Source organism: Lepidochelys kempii, chromosome 1 (assembly GCF_965140285.1).
Source record: "Lepidochelys kempii isolate rLepKem1 chromosome 1, rLepKem1.hap1, whole genome shotgun sequence".
Classification (NCBI taxonomy): domain Eukaryota; kingdom Metazoa; phylum Chordata; order Testudines; family Cheloniidae; genus Lepidochelys; species Lepidochelys kempii.
The window spans coordinates 226,142,003-226,160,244 of NC_136380.1; the positions used below are offsets into that span (position 1 = coordinate 226,142,003).

At 38.2% G+C, this 18,242-nt stretch overlaps 1 long non-coding RNA gene across 2 annotated transcripts in view; it reads right to left on the reverse strand.

Annotated features, from left to right (window-relative positions):
- The window catches only part of LOC144929531 (uncharacterized), a 365,984-nt gene that overhangs the window by 15,198 nt on the left and 332,544 nt on the right, over nucleotides 1–18,242 (reverse strand). The window contains exon 7 of one of the 2 annotated variants that reach the window (XR_013634811.1): nucleotides 2,987–3,098. The exons of the other annotated variant lie outside the window; for it this stretch is intronic. This is a non-coding gene — a long non-coding RNA (uncharacterized LOC144929531). The remainder of the gene's footprint in view (nucleotides 1–2,986; nucleotides 3,099–18,242) is intronic. 2 annotated transcript variants of the gene reach the window in all.

An 18,242-nucleotide genomic window follows, 5' to 3' on the forward strand; every position in this document is an offset into this window, starting at 1 on the left:
CTGTTTCATTATTGCTCTTTCCATTCCATGAGTTATCTTGGTAGATCTCCTACTTCTTTCCTTTGATTGCCCTCTTTTATTGTTAAAAAGAAAAGGAGGACTTGTGGCACCTTAGAGACTAACAAATTTATTTGAGCATATGCTTTCGTGAGCTACAGCTGTTGTATCTGTAGTCCTCTTAGGTACTTGAACCTATTGACATATTCTTCTCATAGGCTTGCCATCTTAATAGCAAAATGTTAGTTTGCTTCTCTGGTAAGATCAGCTCCTCCCCCTCGTTGCTTCTGCCGACATGATACTCTGCTTCCTATTTAAACATTTAACATGCTGTAAAATGTGCCAATGTCTCTGTTTGCCAACAGTGGGGTGTATATAATTTGTGTGGTTTTTAAAATAGGATAGAATGGTCTCCAAAACTGAAGTGGGAATCACCTGGATCAGTCTTAGTCAACCATGTGCACATAGAGAATCCACAGGCTGATACCCTGAAGTAACACGGGGTTGAGATATCACTGATAAAGAAACGCTTCCATATTAACTACACTAAATAAGTACAGAGAGGGTACATGTTGGTGTAGTTTCCTGTAAAGATATCATAGGCATGGGTTTGGGATTGCCACGTTATTAAAGTAGGGGATAACAGTACAAACACATGAGAGTAAATTTACTCAAATGTGTAAGTATTCTCATAATCAGGCCTTTAATTTCTCTTTCAAAATTTTAGGCATAAAATCAAAAACTAAAAACCAAAAATCCACTCCTTACTTTTACATTCCTAGTAGTATAATAGAGATTGCCAGATATTTTTGTTGAAAGCATCAGAATGTTTGTAACAATAAACACAGGATTCATTCTTTTGTTTCCTGATTTAGGAAAGCATGTGCTTAAGTCCCATTGAACTCAACATAAATGTGTGCTTTAAACACATGCTTAAGTGCCTTCCTGAACTGGGGCCTTGGTGAACATCAAAATTTATTGTTTCTCAAGGTAAACGAATCTTATTGTTCAAGAAATATTACCTTCTTTAATAGGCATTATGTGAACAATGTGGAAAAAACAGGATGCTATACTAGGCAAACAGCAATGGCGTATCAACTACAGTATCTGAGACATGAAAGTGACACATACTGAGACTAGATAAAAACAAAAGAAACATAGAGACAAGCCAGACAGCTAAACAATTTGCTCAAGGAAAAAATCTCAATAATTAATACACAGTATGCAGACCAAACATTTAACACAATAACTTATTCTGTTTATTTAATATCTTCACATTGTGATATTGAAGAGAGTCCAGATTTAATTTTTAGCCAAAGCCCCACAGTTGGTGGCTGTTCACTAATCCAATGTACCAAAAATTGCTAAACTTCAGCTTTAGGATTAATGGCTGAGAGTGGAAATCAATGTGGAATTTTAATTTAAATGGAGTAAATAAATTTGGAGGCAAAAAGGTTTGAGCAACCAGAAGATGAAAGAAACCTTCTTATCATTCAGAGTCTAAATTCTGCAAGCTTTTTGCTTTTCCACTCCATGCAATCTTATGAATTTCCTGGATTTTTATTTGTGTTTGTTCCATTCTTAAAGCCGTATCTCAGAAGTATCTGGGCCAATTTATCAGTATTAAAAGAGGCATTTTTAAAATGAATATTTAAAAAGAAGAGCGTATTCATATCCTTTCAGTATCTACCACAGAGAGAGAGAGAGAGAGAGAGAGTGTGAGATGTTAGTAAGTTAAATTGATAAATGTTTTCTCTCTCATAGGTACTATATGCAATTCTGACTAGCACAGTTCAGGTGTCCCTGCTGTAGGAAAGGGTCTCAGGTATATACCTTGCAGGGCTTACATTTTTCCTATTTTCCCAGCTTTGTAGAGAATACAGCACTTTCTAAGGCACCAATTCTGCATGTACTGAAAATAGTCCCACTGAGACTTTGCACAGTCTGTAAACTATGCATTTACCTTTTGTAATGGGCAAAGATTTTAAATGGCCTCCCTGTAGGTAGAAAATATGGACAAGGGGAGAGGGAAAATATAATATATGCTAAATAGGTATCACCTGGCATTGCACACTGCAGCCCTGATGGTAGCCGTTTTTCACTTCCATAGCCAGCATGGTAAAAATTGTTTTAAAAATAAAAAATGACTAGATTCTACAAAGCAAACTGGAACTGAATGCCCATTCCCAGAACGGGAACGTGGTAAAGTCTAGCTCAAGTGTATAGTGTCAGAGGACATTTGTGCTCTTTGTAGTGTATGATGACTTAAAAGAAAAGTCTGTTGCTTTCTTTGGACCTGAAAAAAAGTCTATTTGAGAAGCATAGTGTTTCATAAAAAAAAAGAAAAAGAAGAGAGAGTTATGTGTTGTTTCTGGGGCCAAGGCCATGCTCGGACAAGGAAATCTGCTTCAAGTGAAAACGCATGTTCTAACTGCATCAGAACCAGCTCCTCCATGATAGCTCAGCACATAGAAGTCAGTTTTACACTCTGTGACAGCAGTGTAATGCAGAATGCCAGTTCGATTGTATGTCTATCCCACAACGCGCAATGAGGCAGTGTACCAACGCTTCATGGTTTTGTGACCACAGAAATGGTCACTGTGTGGAGAGAAAAGAGTCTGAAAAGAGAAACTATGATTTTCTAATTGATGCAAAAACAACAACCCCCCCACTACTGTTTCCATGTGGCTCTTTGAACAGCAGCATGTAACTGTTTTATAAGGGTTTCCCACCGACACAAGTATTTTTTAACTTATACAGTGTTCCTCAACTGACCCTTAAAAGGCAGAACCCTTCTGTTCCACTTTTACGTTCGTTATTTTTCCTTTCCAGTGCAGAACGTTGATGTTTAAAGTGAACCATAAATGTACCCCAGTGCTGATTTTCACAGCCTTAACCCATTCTCCTGCCCCCCATCTACTAGGTTGGTGGGATTTTTTTTCTTGTGGATTTTTGATATTTTTGTTCTCCAACATTCCAAGTGTCTTACCTATTCTACCTGATGTGCTGGTTTAAACGTTGTGCTGATGATAGTCCAGAGAAAATCTTCTGAGCCATCTCCTTCATTGGAAAATCTTGAGATCTATAACCACCAGCAAATACTTATAAAGAATTAAAAAGTATTTGGTGTTAGTGGTTTCATTGCCAGGAAATGTTTCCCTCCGGAAGTTTATTCAGAATGATAACCTGGTTTATGCTAATCTGCTTTAAAGTTCAGTGTGTCATAGGAATATTTCACATATAATCAGGCTCCTGTAGACAGTCACAGAATCATAGAAAAGGATTAGTTTCATATCCCTATTGTAATTAGATATTTTAAAAATAATTTCCCCCATTTACAAAGCTACCTGTAAGCTGTTAACAGTATCCACATGAAAGGAGCACAACACTTATTTTCTCATTTGCATCTGGTATATAAACATTTGTGGGATGAGACATTTAGACAAAGTCCTAAACACTATGGGCATTTAAGATCCCATGGTACTTTTTGAAAGAGATGGGGCCCACAGAACTGGGCCTTATATTTAGGACAGAGAATCTCATTGCCATGGGATAGTGGTCATTACTGCATTAGATACCATTTTCTCTATCATGCTTGCTGGGTCTTTTTGCTCTGTCCTAACTATGAGCAAAATGTGATGAATGGTTCCTGGAACAATCATGAAACAGTAACTTCTACTTATTGGGAATGTGGTTAAGACTTAATACTCTGCTCATTTATGGTTTGTTATATTGCTAGATGATGGCTTAATAACAAAGGAAAAAATGACCACCAAAAAGGTGACTCAATGCATGTCTTCCAAATGACTAACAAGTAACACACTAACTACATGCTAGTTTTCGTTAATATAACAACAAGAAAAAAAGGAAATTATGTAATTCATGCACATTTTTATTCAGACCTATTAATTTCATGAAAACAAAGCAAAAGGAAAGGCACTTCCGATAGCAAAAGAACATTTACCACTTTCTCTATTTAAAGTTCATTATACTGGGTGGGATTTTCAAAAGTTTTAACTCTACTCCCATTGAAGCCAATGGGAATTCACCCCAATGACTTCAACCACAACAGTGTGAGGCTGGTGCTCAGACCAGGTGCTTTTGAAAATCCCATCCAGTATCTATACTCTTAGATTTCCTTTCTGGTATGCGGTCATCTCAATTTACAACACAAAAATGGTTCCACACAAAAGATCCTCAAAATAAATGCAAACTCTGAAAAAGTGGGGTTTGGTCTGATGTAACATGGGAGAAGTTGAAGCAAAGTCATATGCATGCCACCATGGCAAAATTTAGTAAGTTACTACAGAAAACTGAGATAAATTAATACAGCTTTAAGCAATATTAAACTTGTTATCAGCAAAAATCCACTCCTTGGGGTGGCAAACTATAAATGTAGACGCATAAAGGGATCATTTGCAAATGGCTGAGATGTGTGGGCTTAATCTCAGGATGCAAGGTACTTGGCAAAATGTGCTGTACATTTCTGTCTTCTAAAGTACCTTATTACAAATTCTGCACTATGAACTGTGCTGCAGGGCTCCACATCTCCCCTGCACCATGGTATCAGCAGGACTTTTTTGTTCTGAATTGGTTTTATCTTTTCAGTAAGCCAGCCCATGGCCGGTTACTACAGACATTTTTTCTCTCATGGTGAGCCTGAATTTTCACAGCTTAGTTTTATAATACTTTGTGGATGACGTTAACACTTCCTGAAAATTTTTACTATAAAGACCAGCAAGTGGCCATAGCTACTAAAACAATGCCCAAGATGAATCATTTCTCTGTAACAGTACTATAACTACAGGCAACACCATGAAAACAATGGTAATTCTATTCGGTAGGATTATCCCTCAGATCCACATGCAGAGGGTCGCTTCACATACAAGTCTTCTTCATCCTAGATGGATAAGGAAATGGCAGGGAGCAGCCCCATCCTCTTCTACTTCAGACCTTGCAGAGCATGCTGGGGGGAGATGGCAGAAACTGTGTGGACCAAGGGGGGTTGGAAGGCTGTACATTGCTTCTCCTGTCCCCTTCCCCAGGACCCACAGAAATTCTGAGAAACTGATAATTAATCCTGGACCTCAATTGTTTTTTTCCTGTGAATTCATTTCTCCCTGCCCACCCATCCCCAGAGGAAGCTGGAGCCACACTGCCAGGGTTGGGGGGATGAGGACTACAGCAACTGTGGAGGCATATGGCCTCTGAGCAATGGCAGTAGCCTACTGCGGATGTCCCCAAATCATTCCACACAGACCATGTCACAAAGGAGGGAACGCCTCCCATCTCAGACAGAATCTCTTTCAAATATATTCAGAATGGTACAGTTGTTCTCTATAGATATAAAGGAGGGATCTGGTGGAGGTAAACTTTCTAAGTAGAGTGTGTGGATTTAACTACATGACTTCCTAGGAAATTAAGCAAAAAGAAAAGGAGTACTTGTGGCACCTTAGAGACTAACAAATTTATTTGAGCATAAGCTTTCGTGAGCTACAGCTCACTTCATCGGATTAAGGAGTAACTTGCATAATGCTTTGAAAAGTTACACTATAGTGTCATAACTGTACCAATTTCATACACTACTTACTGAGCAAGTAATTGTTACCTCCAAAGCTGCATGGCCTTTTGCAGCTATATAGATAGTGTCACGTAGTAAATTAGCAAGTTGTAGCCATCCTCTATGGGCCAGATCCTTAGCTGATGTAAATCAGCATAGGTCCATTGACATGAATAGAGCTACACTGATTGAAACCAACTGAGAATCTGGCCCTAAGTGTTTTGTATAATAAATAAAATACCACCATCACCACCACCACCACCTAGCTCTCACACAGTGCTTTTAATCTTTAGATCTCGAAGTGCTTTTACAATGGAGGTCACTATACCTATTTCTACGGATGGGGAAACTGAGACTCTGGGAGGGAAGAGACTTGCTCAAGGTCACCCAGCAGGTCAGTGTGGAATTGAACCAATCTAATAATCTCTTAATTGCAAAAAACTCCCCAAACCCTGTACATGTCACAAATCACTATGGCATGCTGCAGCAGTGTAAGTGCATGCAAAACACAGCTACTATAAATAGCCCCAATGAATATAGTTCAGCTAACTAGGTATTTTCAATCTCTCTCTTTCTGATTTACAGTCTTTACAAATGCTGGCTATTGTTACTCATCAATATCTAGTACTAGAATACTCACTGTATTATACATTTCCATGAAAAAGGCTTTGGAAACAAAAATAGAACATAACAGTATTTAGTGTGGGTTGTGAGACTAACTTTAAAAACTGCTAATATAATTGCAAACATGTCTCCTTTTAGAATTTTAATTCTATGCAGATGTAACAGTACTTCCACAATTACACAACAAGCAATACCTCCTGATTACTATTTGTAATGGGAGCATACTGGAAGGCTCTCTCCAGACTGGGGTCAAAACCAGGCTAATTCCACGTATGTTTGGGCCCTGTTGTTAACAGAAAATGAGCACTGTTTCTGTAACCAGTGGGAACAATTTGTTTTTCCTGAGACCTATGCTAACTCCTGCAGTTATTCCTGCATGGAAACTACAGCATAGTACTATATTCATGGTGTTAACTGTACTTACACAAATGCTAGTCAGGGAAACTGAGCTAGATACTAGAAAGAAAGAAAGGACATATGAGTTAGTGAGTTCATCTAGGATTTTGTTCCCATTATTTTGAGTTAGCAGTTGTACCCCACAATACTGTAACCAAATATTATTCTAGAATTTCTTCTTCTTCTTCTTCTTTTTTTAGAGAGGGAGATATATGGATCTTTTTGAGTTAAACCCAGTTTCTGGAATGTACTGAACAAATATTTTACGAAAGGGAAAAAAGTTTACGTTGGAGTAATGTTACCGTTGAATGATTTGTAGTGCTCGTAGCTGAATGATAGAACAGCCTTAAGGGCAGTATTTTACAAAGGATTCTCACTGTTGGAGGAATTAAACTTATCATATGCAGAAACAGGAAAATAATAATTGTTATTATTTTGCCAATTAGGTGAATAAATAGTTAATAGGATAAACCTGCCATACATCAGTTTATGTCAACGCCATTTCCTGCATGGACACCTGAGAAAGAAGCAGGCAGGTCAGAGAAATCCAGACTTAATCAGGCTATGCATTTCTGAGGTTTCTTTTGAATCACAAAGTCTGGGTTAGTCAATGAAGCTTTCAAACGATCTGACTTGAAAATTAGTGTTTGGCAAGGTCCACTGACATCTGTTTGCTGCCACTTTCTTTAGCCCCCTTCTACATTCCCTGGAGGTATCACATACAAGCTGCTCTGCAGTACCACACTAGAGCAACTGCAGACAGAAGGGAATGTAGACGGACATGCAAAGTGTTTAAAATAGGAAGCACAGGCTCTGTGCTGGGGGCTAACATAACAGGTGTCTATATACTGGAAGCTTATATTAATGAGGCTTCTGTTACATATGTACTAGACTGCCGTCAGTCTTTTCAGAAGTAGATGGGTATTTTGGTTAAAGTCAGACAGAGTAACCTCATAGTAACCTCTAGTCTGGCTCACAGCCACTAGGGAGGATTCTGAAGGACTGTCCCTTAGTGCTGCATTGATTAGATTTCTTCCCATAATACTTCCAGTGTTTTTGCTCAGTAAACCTTACTGACAATTGAGTCTAGAATAAAGGATGGTGGGGGGAATAAAAGCTGATCTCCTTGTGAAAATGTGCCAGAAAATTAACTATGTTTTAAACATCAAACAATTCTTTTTGCTCTACTACAGCCAGAAAAGGAGAGCCTGTGAAATACATGGCGGGGGGGGGGAGGGAGGAGGGTTAGAGGCGGTGGGGAAATGCTGAAAAGACACAGTCCTAAACCAAAGAAAAAACAGACAAAAAATATATCCAGAATCAATACAATGTTAAAGTCGAACATTTAAACACACAAAACCCAGGAAATATGAAAGTCAAAATCCCCTTGAGCAATATTAACTCAGCCATACGCTACATTTTTCACATTCTGTTTTTGTTCATAGATGTATATGTTAATACTTATTTTCACATGGTATTTGTGTTCATTAAAATATATTTAATACTATACTCTGACTTTATGGTGCTGCGGGAACCTTAGTATTTGAATTTCCGGACTTTTATGTGTTGTAGTATCCAACCTCAACATTGCTCCAACACAGGATTTCTTTGGAGTGGCGGGAAAGGGGGTGTTATAAAACAAACAAATAATAATTTTAAAAAAATCTATGTCCACTCAAGAAAAGTGGGGATGGGAACACACAATGTTGCTAGAGGGGGGCGGTGGTGCTTGTTCTGCTGAGGATATTAAATCCAATGCATTTGGGGTGCTTACAAAAGTGATAAATCCAGTTTCTATAAAATGTTTTGAAAGCCTTAAGTGCACATATGCCAGGTGGAAGAGTCAGTCAACTTGTTAATGCAAAAGTATAGTTAACTTGTCACGAGGAGGAGACGTGAATGTACAACTGATTACATTTCCAAATTAATTTTCATATAAACCAGAGTCTGGCACTTCATAAAGCACTGTTCTCAAAAAAACAAAAACAAAACAAAACAAAAAAACAGTGTGATATTGCAGGCACCAGGATTCAGCAGAAAGGTCCGTCAGAACTGCTGAGTCCCTTTTAATGCCACCTTTCTGTTTTGGGTTGTTTACAGCAGGTCAATATGGGTCTTCCATAGATGGCTGACATTTTCTTCTAGATGCAGTAGGTTGTTCTAATGCAAAACCTTGGACTTGTATGGCTCAGCTGTGGTTCTGGACAGTTTTTTCTGGACAGAGCCCCTTATTTGTTAAAAAAAAAATGGCTGGCAAAACAAGTGAAAAGAGCTCTCAAACTAATAAATGATAAGAGGGTAACACCACAGCTTGAGTTAAATTATTGTCTATCGATTAATCAAAATTTAAGAAACACATAACTACTCTTTGTTACAAAACTCACCTGGCTGTTAATTCCTAGAAGAAAAAGCAGGATCTTACTAATGAAAATGAACCTGCTAGACAGAGTTAAAGGAAAGAGAACCCATAGACTGTCATGATTATAACTAGTTGCACTGGAGATGAACGATGCAGTAAGTAAACTATAAATTACATCTTACTTTCAGTGAGATGGCAACAAATAAACAAGAGGCATACTGTACTAAGGAAAGTACAAGTACTTAGTTTGTATCTTCTTTTCTAATAAAATATAGACCTACAGTACAACATCTTTTCAATATGTAATGCATCTCAATATGTATTAATATACTATGTAGATTGCTGACAATTCATCAGCCTCATAACTGTATTTGGATACTAAGACACAAGTGTTAAACATGTTTGCATATTTGTGACCAATGGACGTAGGGAAGGGAACTGCTGTAGCACCAAAAATATCAAATACTCTTTGTTAAATGGTTTACATACATTTGACATTATCTATGAGACAGTGGCAATGACCTCTAAAGTCGATGTTTATCTTGGGTTTCACATCATTCAAAATATTTTAAATTCATGTCTTGGGTCACATGCATGCCAAGAAGGGAATAATCAGAAACAACCCACCCCCAGCCAATAAAAAAAGGTTATCGACACACCAAATCTAACACAGATGCTGCTGCTAAATGTTACCAAGCTTTACTTCGGGTACTGTATTCTTTTGTTTCAACAACTGAGCTGATTATTTCTGACACTTTGCCATTAAGTATGAGAAAGGAATGAAAGATAGCTATTCACTTGGCATAAGCTTACATTCCTGCCCATTATTGATCAACAGAAGCCTGTTGAGTTTCTAAATACTGTGGAAGTAAAAGCAAAAAAGGGTGCTGTAAGCCAAACTACTTGCATCTTCATCCATAATAAAACATTCTTATTGAAAAATCCTAAAAAGCCAGGATAAAATAAAATTCAGCATTTTTCAATAAAGAAAATAAATGAATAAACAGGCTTACATTTTTTTCTCTGTACAGATTATCTAAAAGGTTTTCATGCGCCCTGAGACCTTTGAATAATTGGGGTTGTAATATAGCTTTAGAAATATACCCTACTTTAAAAAGACCAACATTGTAAAAATAGCACCTCTGAACATTTCAAAGATAATTTAAACTACTGAGTGCCATAGCCCTGTTACACCCACAACACCATCTTTTCAGAGAAGGCTCAGAATGAACATTTGGAGCCCTGGACAGTAATTGACTGTCCACTGCCACTGATGCATGCAACTCATGGAACTTGTATGACTAATTCCAAAACACATACTAAAACATACCTCATTAAGAGCCTGGCACTTTCTCTTATAACACAAGCATGTAGGTCTGATGAACTATAAAGATACACTGGCATCAATGACTCTAGAGTGAAACCCAAATGAATTATAAGCATCAAATCTCTGAACAGTTTCTGCAAACCTGCTCACATATATATTAATATACATTCTTTCAGAGATGGTGTCAGAAAAAACTTGTTGGGAGACTAGATGACGGTTTTACAGATTTCTCCCCTGCCCTCCAGTATGGAAAATTACAGGCTTTCCCTCACTTTGGGAGAACACTGATCCAGATTCTCTTCTTAGAATTACTGGGAAGATAGGATAGTAGATGGAGAGATTTCTTAGATCTAGAGATGGAAGAACTAGCTCATCTGATTTTGAAAGCTTTCAGACATGACTGGTTTTGTAAATTCAACTCAAGTGCTACTGGGTTGATGTTCTGAGCAGGAGACAACAACAGAAGATGTAGCTGAAAAACAAATGTACAGACACTGTGAAACAGGTTCTGGGTGAAGTGAGTGAGAAAAATCTGAATGAAAAAAATACAGTTGTTACTATAAAAATCTTTACAGTCCTCTTTGCATGTAATTATCTTACCATAGTATTCAGGAAAATCCCCATGCCTGGTATAGGGAATAGACTATAATCCCTATGCTGAGCATAGAGAAATAGTACAGTGGTAATGTTAAGTAGGCAAATGAGAGAAGTGTAAAGATTTTAAAGATTACCACATCTAAATTGTTATTTATTTGTATAGTTCCTGTCAGAATTGGGCCCCTTTGTGGTACGCACTGTACAAGCACAGAAAGATATGGGTCCATGATGTGAAGATTTTTCACTCTAATTTGAAATAAGATGAACCAAAACCCCAATCCTGCAAATGGCAATGTATGTGGGCAATTTTACATATGTGAGTATTACACGGTCCTCAACATGATGTCTTGTGTGAGTAAAGTTAAGCAGGGGCGTAAGTGACAAGTGAGCATAACAAACAATACAGAGGAATGGGGAAGGGAGGATGAGGGTACTGATAACGAGATCTCACAGATAGAAAGATACATTATTGCATAACTTGTGGGTTCTAAATAATTGGAAAGTTCTTTTTTTTCCCTTTTATAAACAATTAAAATCAGCCATGACTGACTGTTGTTCAACATAGACATCACTGGCAGGCTGATTTCTTGTAGACATTACAGAAAAAGTGGTTTTTGAGGAGGGATTTGAAGGAGAAGAAAGTATTGGATTTATGGATTAGTTTGGGGGCATGTACAGTTTACATTCAGTATCCCCTTGTACCAACCTAGCTTTTAGGGGAACTTCTATTCATAACACATTAACCATTTCCCCCTTTTACTACAAAAACTTTTCTTAAAAAAAAAAAAAGAATTTTCCTTAGGGGATTTTTTTTTAAAGTTACAGGATATAACTTTTTCGTATAGCATGAACAGCATGTTAGACATGTAACAGAGAAGTAATACAAAGGGGGGTATGGTATTTGTCCAGAAGAGTTTACAGTCTAAGGCTTCATGCCTGCAAAGTGCTCTGTGCAGGTGGATCTCTTCAACAGAGCTCTTTGGGTGATCAGTGCCTAAATAGGTTGGCTAGTGGCAACATGTCACTGTCTCGTATGGCCCCTTGCTTGTATTTAAATCCACATCTCTTTTTGATTCACCTAGTGTGGCAGGGTAAATTTGTGAAGAAGGTTGCCAAAGTGAAAGCTATTTTGATAAAATGAGTGTGGAAGTGACAATAAAGACAATATTTAAAGAAATGCTGTTTCATTGTCGTTGGTTATTCTTTGGAGTACGGTGCTACTTATATGCTTGGCATTTAAATGTGATCCTAACCAGCCTTTGAAGTCAACATCTAATTAAAACAAATGGGAGATGTAGTTCACAACTTTAATAATAATAATTTGCACTGTTGTAGCATCTTCTGTTGAGGATCTCAAAGTAATTTATAAACTCTGCTTGGCAAATAGTATTCTTCATTATACAGATGGGGAATTGAGGCATTCTGTGATTCCATGTGACCTTGGGCAAATCACTTAAAGTTTGGGGGAGACTCAGGAACTGAATCTGAATCCCCTAACTCTCTGGTTCTTATCTATATGAACAATTTTCTGAAATGGTTTTGGCAGGTTACATGGCAGCTAGGGTAGCCATGGCAAGTTGTCTTTTCAATGGAGACGGCTATAAATAATATTCCATTTAATTAATTCTTTTCTTAAATGAGAGCTTGGTATCTGAGTGGAAAAAACCTGCAAATACTATATTTCCAGGGAAACCTTAAAATCACAAAGTTGCAATTTTTGTGTCCTTCCTCTCAGAAAACTACTGCCTCTCTTCACAGGGCAATCTGCCTCGTTTGGTGAATTTACTCCCTGTTACATAATTCCAAATCTTGCTTGCAGCTCTGAGTCTTTATTGTGTGTATGTGAGAGAGAGAGAGAGAGAGAGAGAAAGAAAAAGAGTGATCCCCAAAGAACTAGTTTAACATGCTTTATTTTATCACTTTACACACAATGTTCTGAGGTGTTTGGCACTCAGGGCCACTACATAAAAATGATTGATTGACTGATTCCACTTTAAAAATAGAAATACTGTACTTAAACTGGGAGTAACTAGCTACTATTATTAAGATACGACAGAATTTTAAAATGCTTTGTATCTGCATCCTACTGTGCATGTAAAGCATCCTTCACCATCCCCCCTCTTATCCACATACATGCAAAAGGAGCTTTTTAATGGTTTATAAAGGAAGCAAATAAATGCCATTAAATTGATTCCTCACTGGTCTCCAAACACACTAAATGCAATGTCTGTAAGATAATTGTAACGATTTCTTACAATCCCTGTTAATTTCTGTTGTGCATTTTTAGAGCTTGACTTAAAAAGACAAACGTTTGCAGCAAACTCAAACTGCACTATTTTTTAAAAACATTACATATAGAATTCCATAAATATTACACATACCCTCCCGGATGTTGCTCTATGAAAGAAGCTTAATTACAGCTATTTTGGGTACTTTGATTTTTAAAAATCTTACATTCTGTAGATGAAATCCTGGATATTAAAGAAGCTGCAAATAATATTCAGAATGAATGACATAGTTTGGTGGCCGTGTGCAATGTAAGCAGGTTCTGATTCAGAGCTGGGGTAGAGGCTACAGCTACAGGGAGACTCTGCCAGCAGCACATTTGTGCCAACAGAAAAGAACAGTTGATGGCATCTACCCAAGGTCAGCTCCTCGAGTTCGGGAGCTGGTCTTCTTCCAGACACCGTAAAGTCGCTTGTTTAAATGCAGCCAATCGGCAACAATTAAGCACCTAAATAAAACATGCAGATTTTGTATTCCTATTGAAATCTCCTCCATGCCATGCTGTTTATTTTCTATTTCTCACAGTGTTCTTTATCCAACAATCAGCTACAAAATGGCGGTGAGAGCAAGGCAGACATTTTGTCTCATTAAAAGCTAAACAGAACAACGAAAATGCACTGAAAGAAAACAACCAATCTGAGGAGCCAAAATGAGATTGTGACAGGAAATATTAAGACTTGAAAAAAAGTTCTTTATATTGTTTTGTGGTAAATTTAAAACAAAATTCAAGTAAAGACCCAAAACAAATATGCCCTTAGTACCTCCACCAAAACACCCTCCCCCACCCCAGGTACAGTACAGTCTGGGTTCCCCTCCTTGTACATTTTTGTTACATAAGTTCTCTTTTCTACCTATCTTGGCCATGCCCAGCTCCAAATCTAGTGTGTACCATATGGGTTCTGGACCACCCATTGACAGTGATTCAGTCACTATAATCTTAACCACATTCTTCCTTTGCAAGTCCAGGCTAATGTTTTCTATTACACCTCAAGGAACTTTACATTTTTCAGCACAGCTTTTAAAACACTTCCACCAAAACCAGCAAATGCATTTTTAAACAATGGAACCCCTCTCAATGCATGCAGATACTTTTTAATCCAAACTAAACTATCTAATGGGTAATGAGCCTGCACAACAAAAACACTGACCAAACCAATATCATAGCTCTTGAAAGCATAAAATCTACAAGCCAGGAAACACTTTCATTGTCTGGAACTATGTAACTACCAGATTTTGACTAGAGTTAATATGTACAGCAATTCATGAATCCAAAAGAGCAAATATGCTAATCTTTAGGAAACCTAGCAAAGCACATGCTACTTATTAAGGATTTATGTACCGGCCAAATTTCAGGTTTAAAGGTTCAGTCGTTTTTGCATTATTCCCTCAGGAAAAAAGGCGCAAATTTTTTTTAACTGAGAAAACTGTGTTTTTGTCACTCTCCTATAAATCACAACAGGCTAAAGGGATTTTACTCAGACCCACTTAACCACACCAGATGAACAACATGACTGGGTTAATGTTATTTAGATAAGTGTACCTTAACATTTAAAAAACAGTAACACCATACATTGTGGGGAAAAGACCTTTTGGATAATTATTTTTCAAAAGCTTTTATTTGCTAGTGATTTACAATTTCATAAATAATATTTTAAAGGTTTTTTTTAATACTTACTGAACAGTTAAGGGGTCTGGATGTCAGAGGTGACTGGGCCAAAACAACAGAGCTTTGCTCTCACTCCCTTCTCCTGCAAACTTGAACCTGTCACACTAAAATGTGGTGACGTGAGTTGGGGGTCAGCAGACAGGAGACTGAACTCCAGGAGCCCGTGCCTGAAACATGGACAGGCAGAGAGAACTAGCTACATGGGGAAGTGGCTGGTCCAAAAGAACCAAAATTGGGTACCGGTCCCTGGAACACAGGTGGCAGGGAAAGAGTCAGCTATTTAAAAAGAAAAGGAGTACTTGTGGCACCTTAGAGACTAACCAATTTATTTGAGCATGAGCTTTCGTGAGCTACAGCTCACTTCATCGGATGCATACCGTGGAAATTGCAGCAGACTTTATATATACACAGAGAATATGAAACAATACCTCCTCCCACCCCACTGTCCTGCTGGTAATAGCTTATCTAAAGTGATCATCAGATGGGCCATTTCCAGCACAAATCCAGGAGCTCACGAAAGCTCATGCTCAAATAAATTGGTTAGTCTCTAAGGTGCCACAAGTCCTCCTTTTCTTTTTGCGAATACAGACTAACACGGCTGTTACTCTGAAACTTGTCATTATTTAAAAAGAGTGGCCAGAGCCAGTTTTGAGACCACGTCCTCAGATGGTAAGTAGAAGGAGAATTACTGTGACGGGCTGAGCAGGAAGAACCCAACTCTGGGACCACAACCCCAGAAGGAGGGAAGGAGAAGACATTTGGATTCTGAGCAGTTGGCTTTGTTCACATACAGCAAGGACACACCTACCAATAACATGGCATGCCCCTGTACATTTACATGTGAAAAATTTCCAAGTTGCAGACTGAAACTTTCCTACTAGGTTCAGGAGCTATGGGAGATAGAGGAGATTTTAATAGGCCAGACTGCAGCTAGTGCACAAAGGAAGAAGAGGTGAAGCGCTATCACAGTCCACACTGCCAGTGGAGACGGGCCTATCAAGCATGAGCATATGGGTGCACCTTGTTAATGTATGGAAGAGTTCCCATTCCAGACTGTGCTCCACTAAAACTCCTGGAGGAATGCTTCTGAAGAGCTCAGATGCTGTGCAACTCCTAATCACTCCAGCATGGGCTGTAGCTTAAAACACAATATAGCCCTCTGTGTTTATGGAGAGATATTTTTCCCTCTGACGTGTATTTGCTATGTTCCGTTTATCTCTCCAGTGGTGCTAGCAATCTGCAGGAATGCTATGACAACAGGTGGGACAACTCTTTTATAATTTGAACAGTGCTGCAAAGATCAGGATGCCTGCAAAGCTCAATGCACATACTGTACATTCAAAGGTTATGAATCATCTCTAAACCCACTGATTTCAAAACAATGTTAATTTCAGCTGTGCTTTGCTTTTGCTACCAAAATCACAAATTCTGAAAAGCAGGTTGGTTCCAAGTTTTCTTAAACCTTGTAACTGGGCCAAAGTTTATGAACAAGTTCACTAAGGACCATGACCTTCTGAGCGAAGCTATCCCTAATTTGAGTTTCGGGGCGATGGGGACTCTGAGTTTACTTAAGGTTTCACACTGAAAGTGTGGGAAACTCATGATTTCACATGATTTCATTGCAAAGCCCAATGAAATTCAGTGGTTTGAATGGTTTTTCACAAAGAATTGTTAGGTTCTTTGAACTTGAAACTCAAGCAAAATTCAGCAGCTGCCAACTCACACAGAACAAAACAGAGGGGGAAAAAAAGTTTGTACAAACTCCTGAGAACGGAATCCATTGAGTTTCACCTGTTGACCTTTTAAAAGGCATAAATCTAAATACCCTACTACTGCTCAATTTTGTTTTAAATCTAAGACATTAAGGAGATACATAGGTGACACAGTTTATTTACCCTTTTGACTTACTTGTGTTATATAATCAGAGGCAGAGTGTGTACATGCTCATACTTCCTCACATCTTGCGTAAGTGCTCGGCTATATTAGTAAGAGTTGCATAATGTTCCCCACAGAGGCAGAGCTGGCTCAGGGGGCTCATAGGCCCTACTTTTCCCAATTTTTCACACTCCGTAACTGTCACAGGCAATCTCAGCCTTTATTTTTTTAAAAGTCAGTCTCTAGCCCTTTAAAATGTGGAGTTAGCATTAGAAATAAAAATCAGTTGCAAGGCTTTAAAGCTTGTTACTATGTTTTCCTTAAAACTGCTATGTTATTTAGTCTCTACTGCAGCTGCCCAGGGCTGGCTTTCAAGGCCCATGACACCAAAGCCCAGGAGTTCTTCAGAGTTTTTGTGAGGGGGACACTATATCAGTTCACAATTCTGTGTGTGAAGGAGTTTTGAAGGGACTACCTGAATAATTTCCTTCTCATCACTGCCAGCCTGATTCACCTAGCTGAAGTCTTCTGATCATAAGAACGGGCAGTTTATAAGCATGAGAGGAGAGTGGTCTAGATTGTAAAGGACCTATGCATTGTTATGCTTGCATGGTAATCAATGGTCTGACAATGACTTCTTCTGTAGTTTGGTCAAGTTATTTAATAATAAGTTTGCTTTGGTTTCCCCCCATTTTAAAATGGGGATAATAATGTTCTACATGATAGGGAGTTCAGAACAATTAATTACTTAATACTTGAGAAAAGGGATATACAGGTATTATTAATCTTAGAGAGATGGGGAGGACCTTGGATGAGTATGGAACATGGGTGGAAGTAAGGGAGGAGAGTGGAGAAAATAAAAAAAAGCACAGGGGAGAAAAGAGAAGAAAGGGAATGAGGGAGACAAAAACAATATGGGAGAGGACGAATAACAGGACAATGTAAATATGAAAGGAAAATGAGAGGAGAGAAGTTGAGAGAAAGAAGAGAATAAAGAAGAGAAAAGAGCAAAGAGAGAAAATGGTTTGAACATGAACTTGGAATGTCAGAAAATGGGGGCAAAAAGCAAGAAAAGACAAATTATATGTTAATTAATTTTTGTTTACTGAACTTCCCTGGCAAACAGTGTGTACTTTTAAGAGTGGTAGAATGGGATGGGAGCAATATTTTGAGCACTGATGGAATATTAATATTGCCAGCTACTCTGGATTCTATTGTTAAATCACTGGAAGAAGAGAGAAAATAAGCCGCATTTTGCTACCATGCTTATGGCCATTGGACTTCTGCTTTTTCGGTGAGCTGTCCCTAAATATTTTTAAATGTTGGCATTAATGTCCAGATCCCAGTACAGAGAACTGGTTTCCAATTCTTCTGCAGTACAGGAGACACCCTGAACAATCACCCATTAATATAAAAGAGCCTTTAGTCTAGTACTAGATCCTGAAGAATCATCTCAATGACCCTTCTCAGGATTCTGAGGCCAGCTATGTGCCAAATGTTGCAATCATTGCATACTGGATTTGGTTATGTTTGGGGAAAGAGGGGTGGAAAGTGT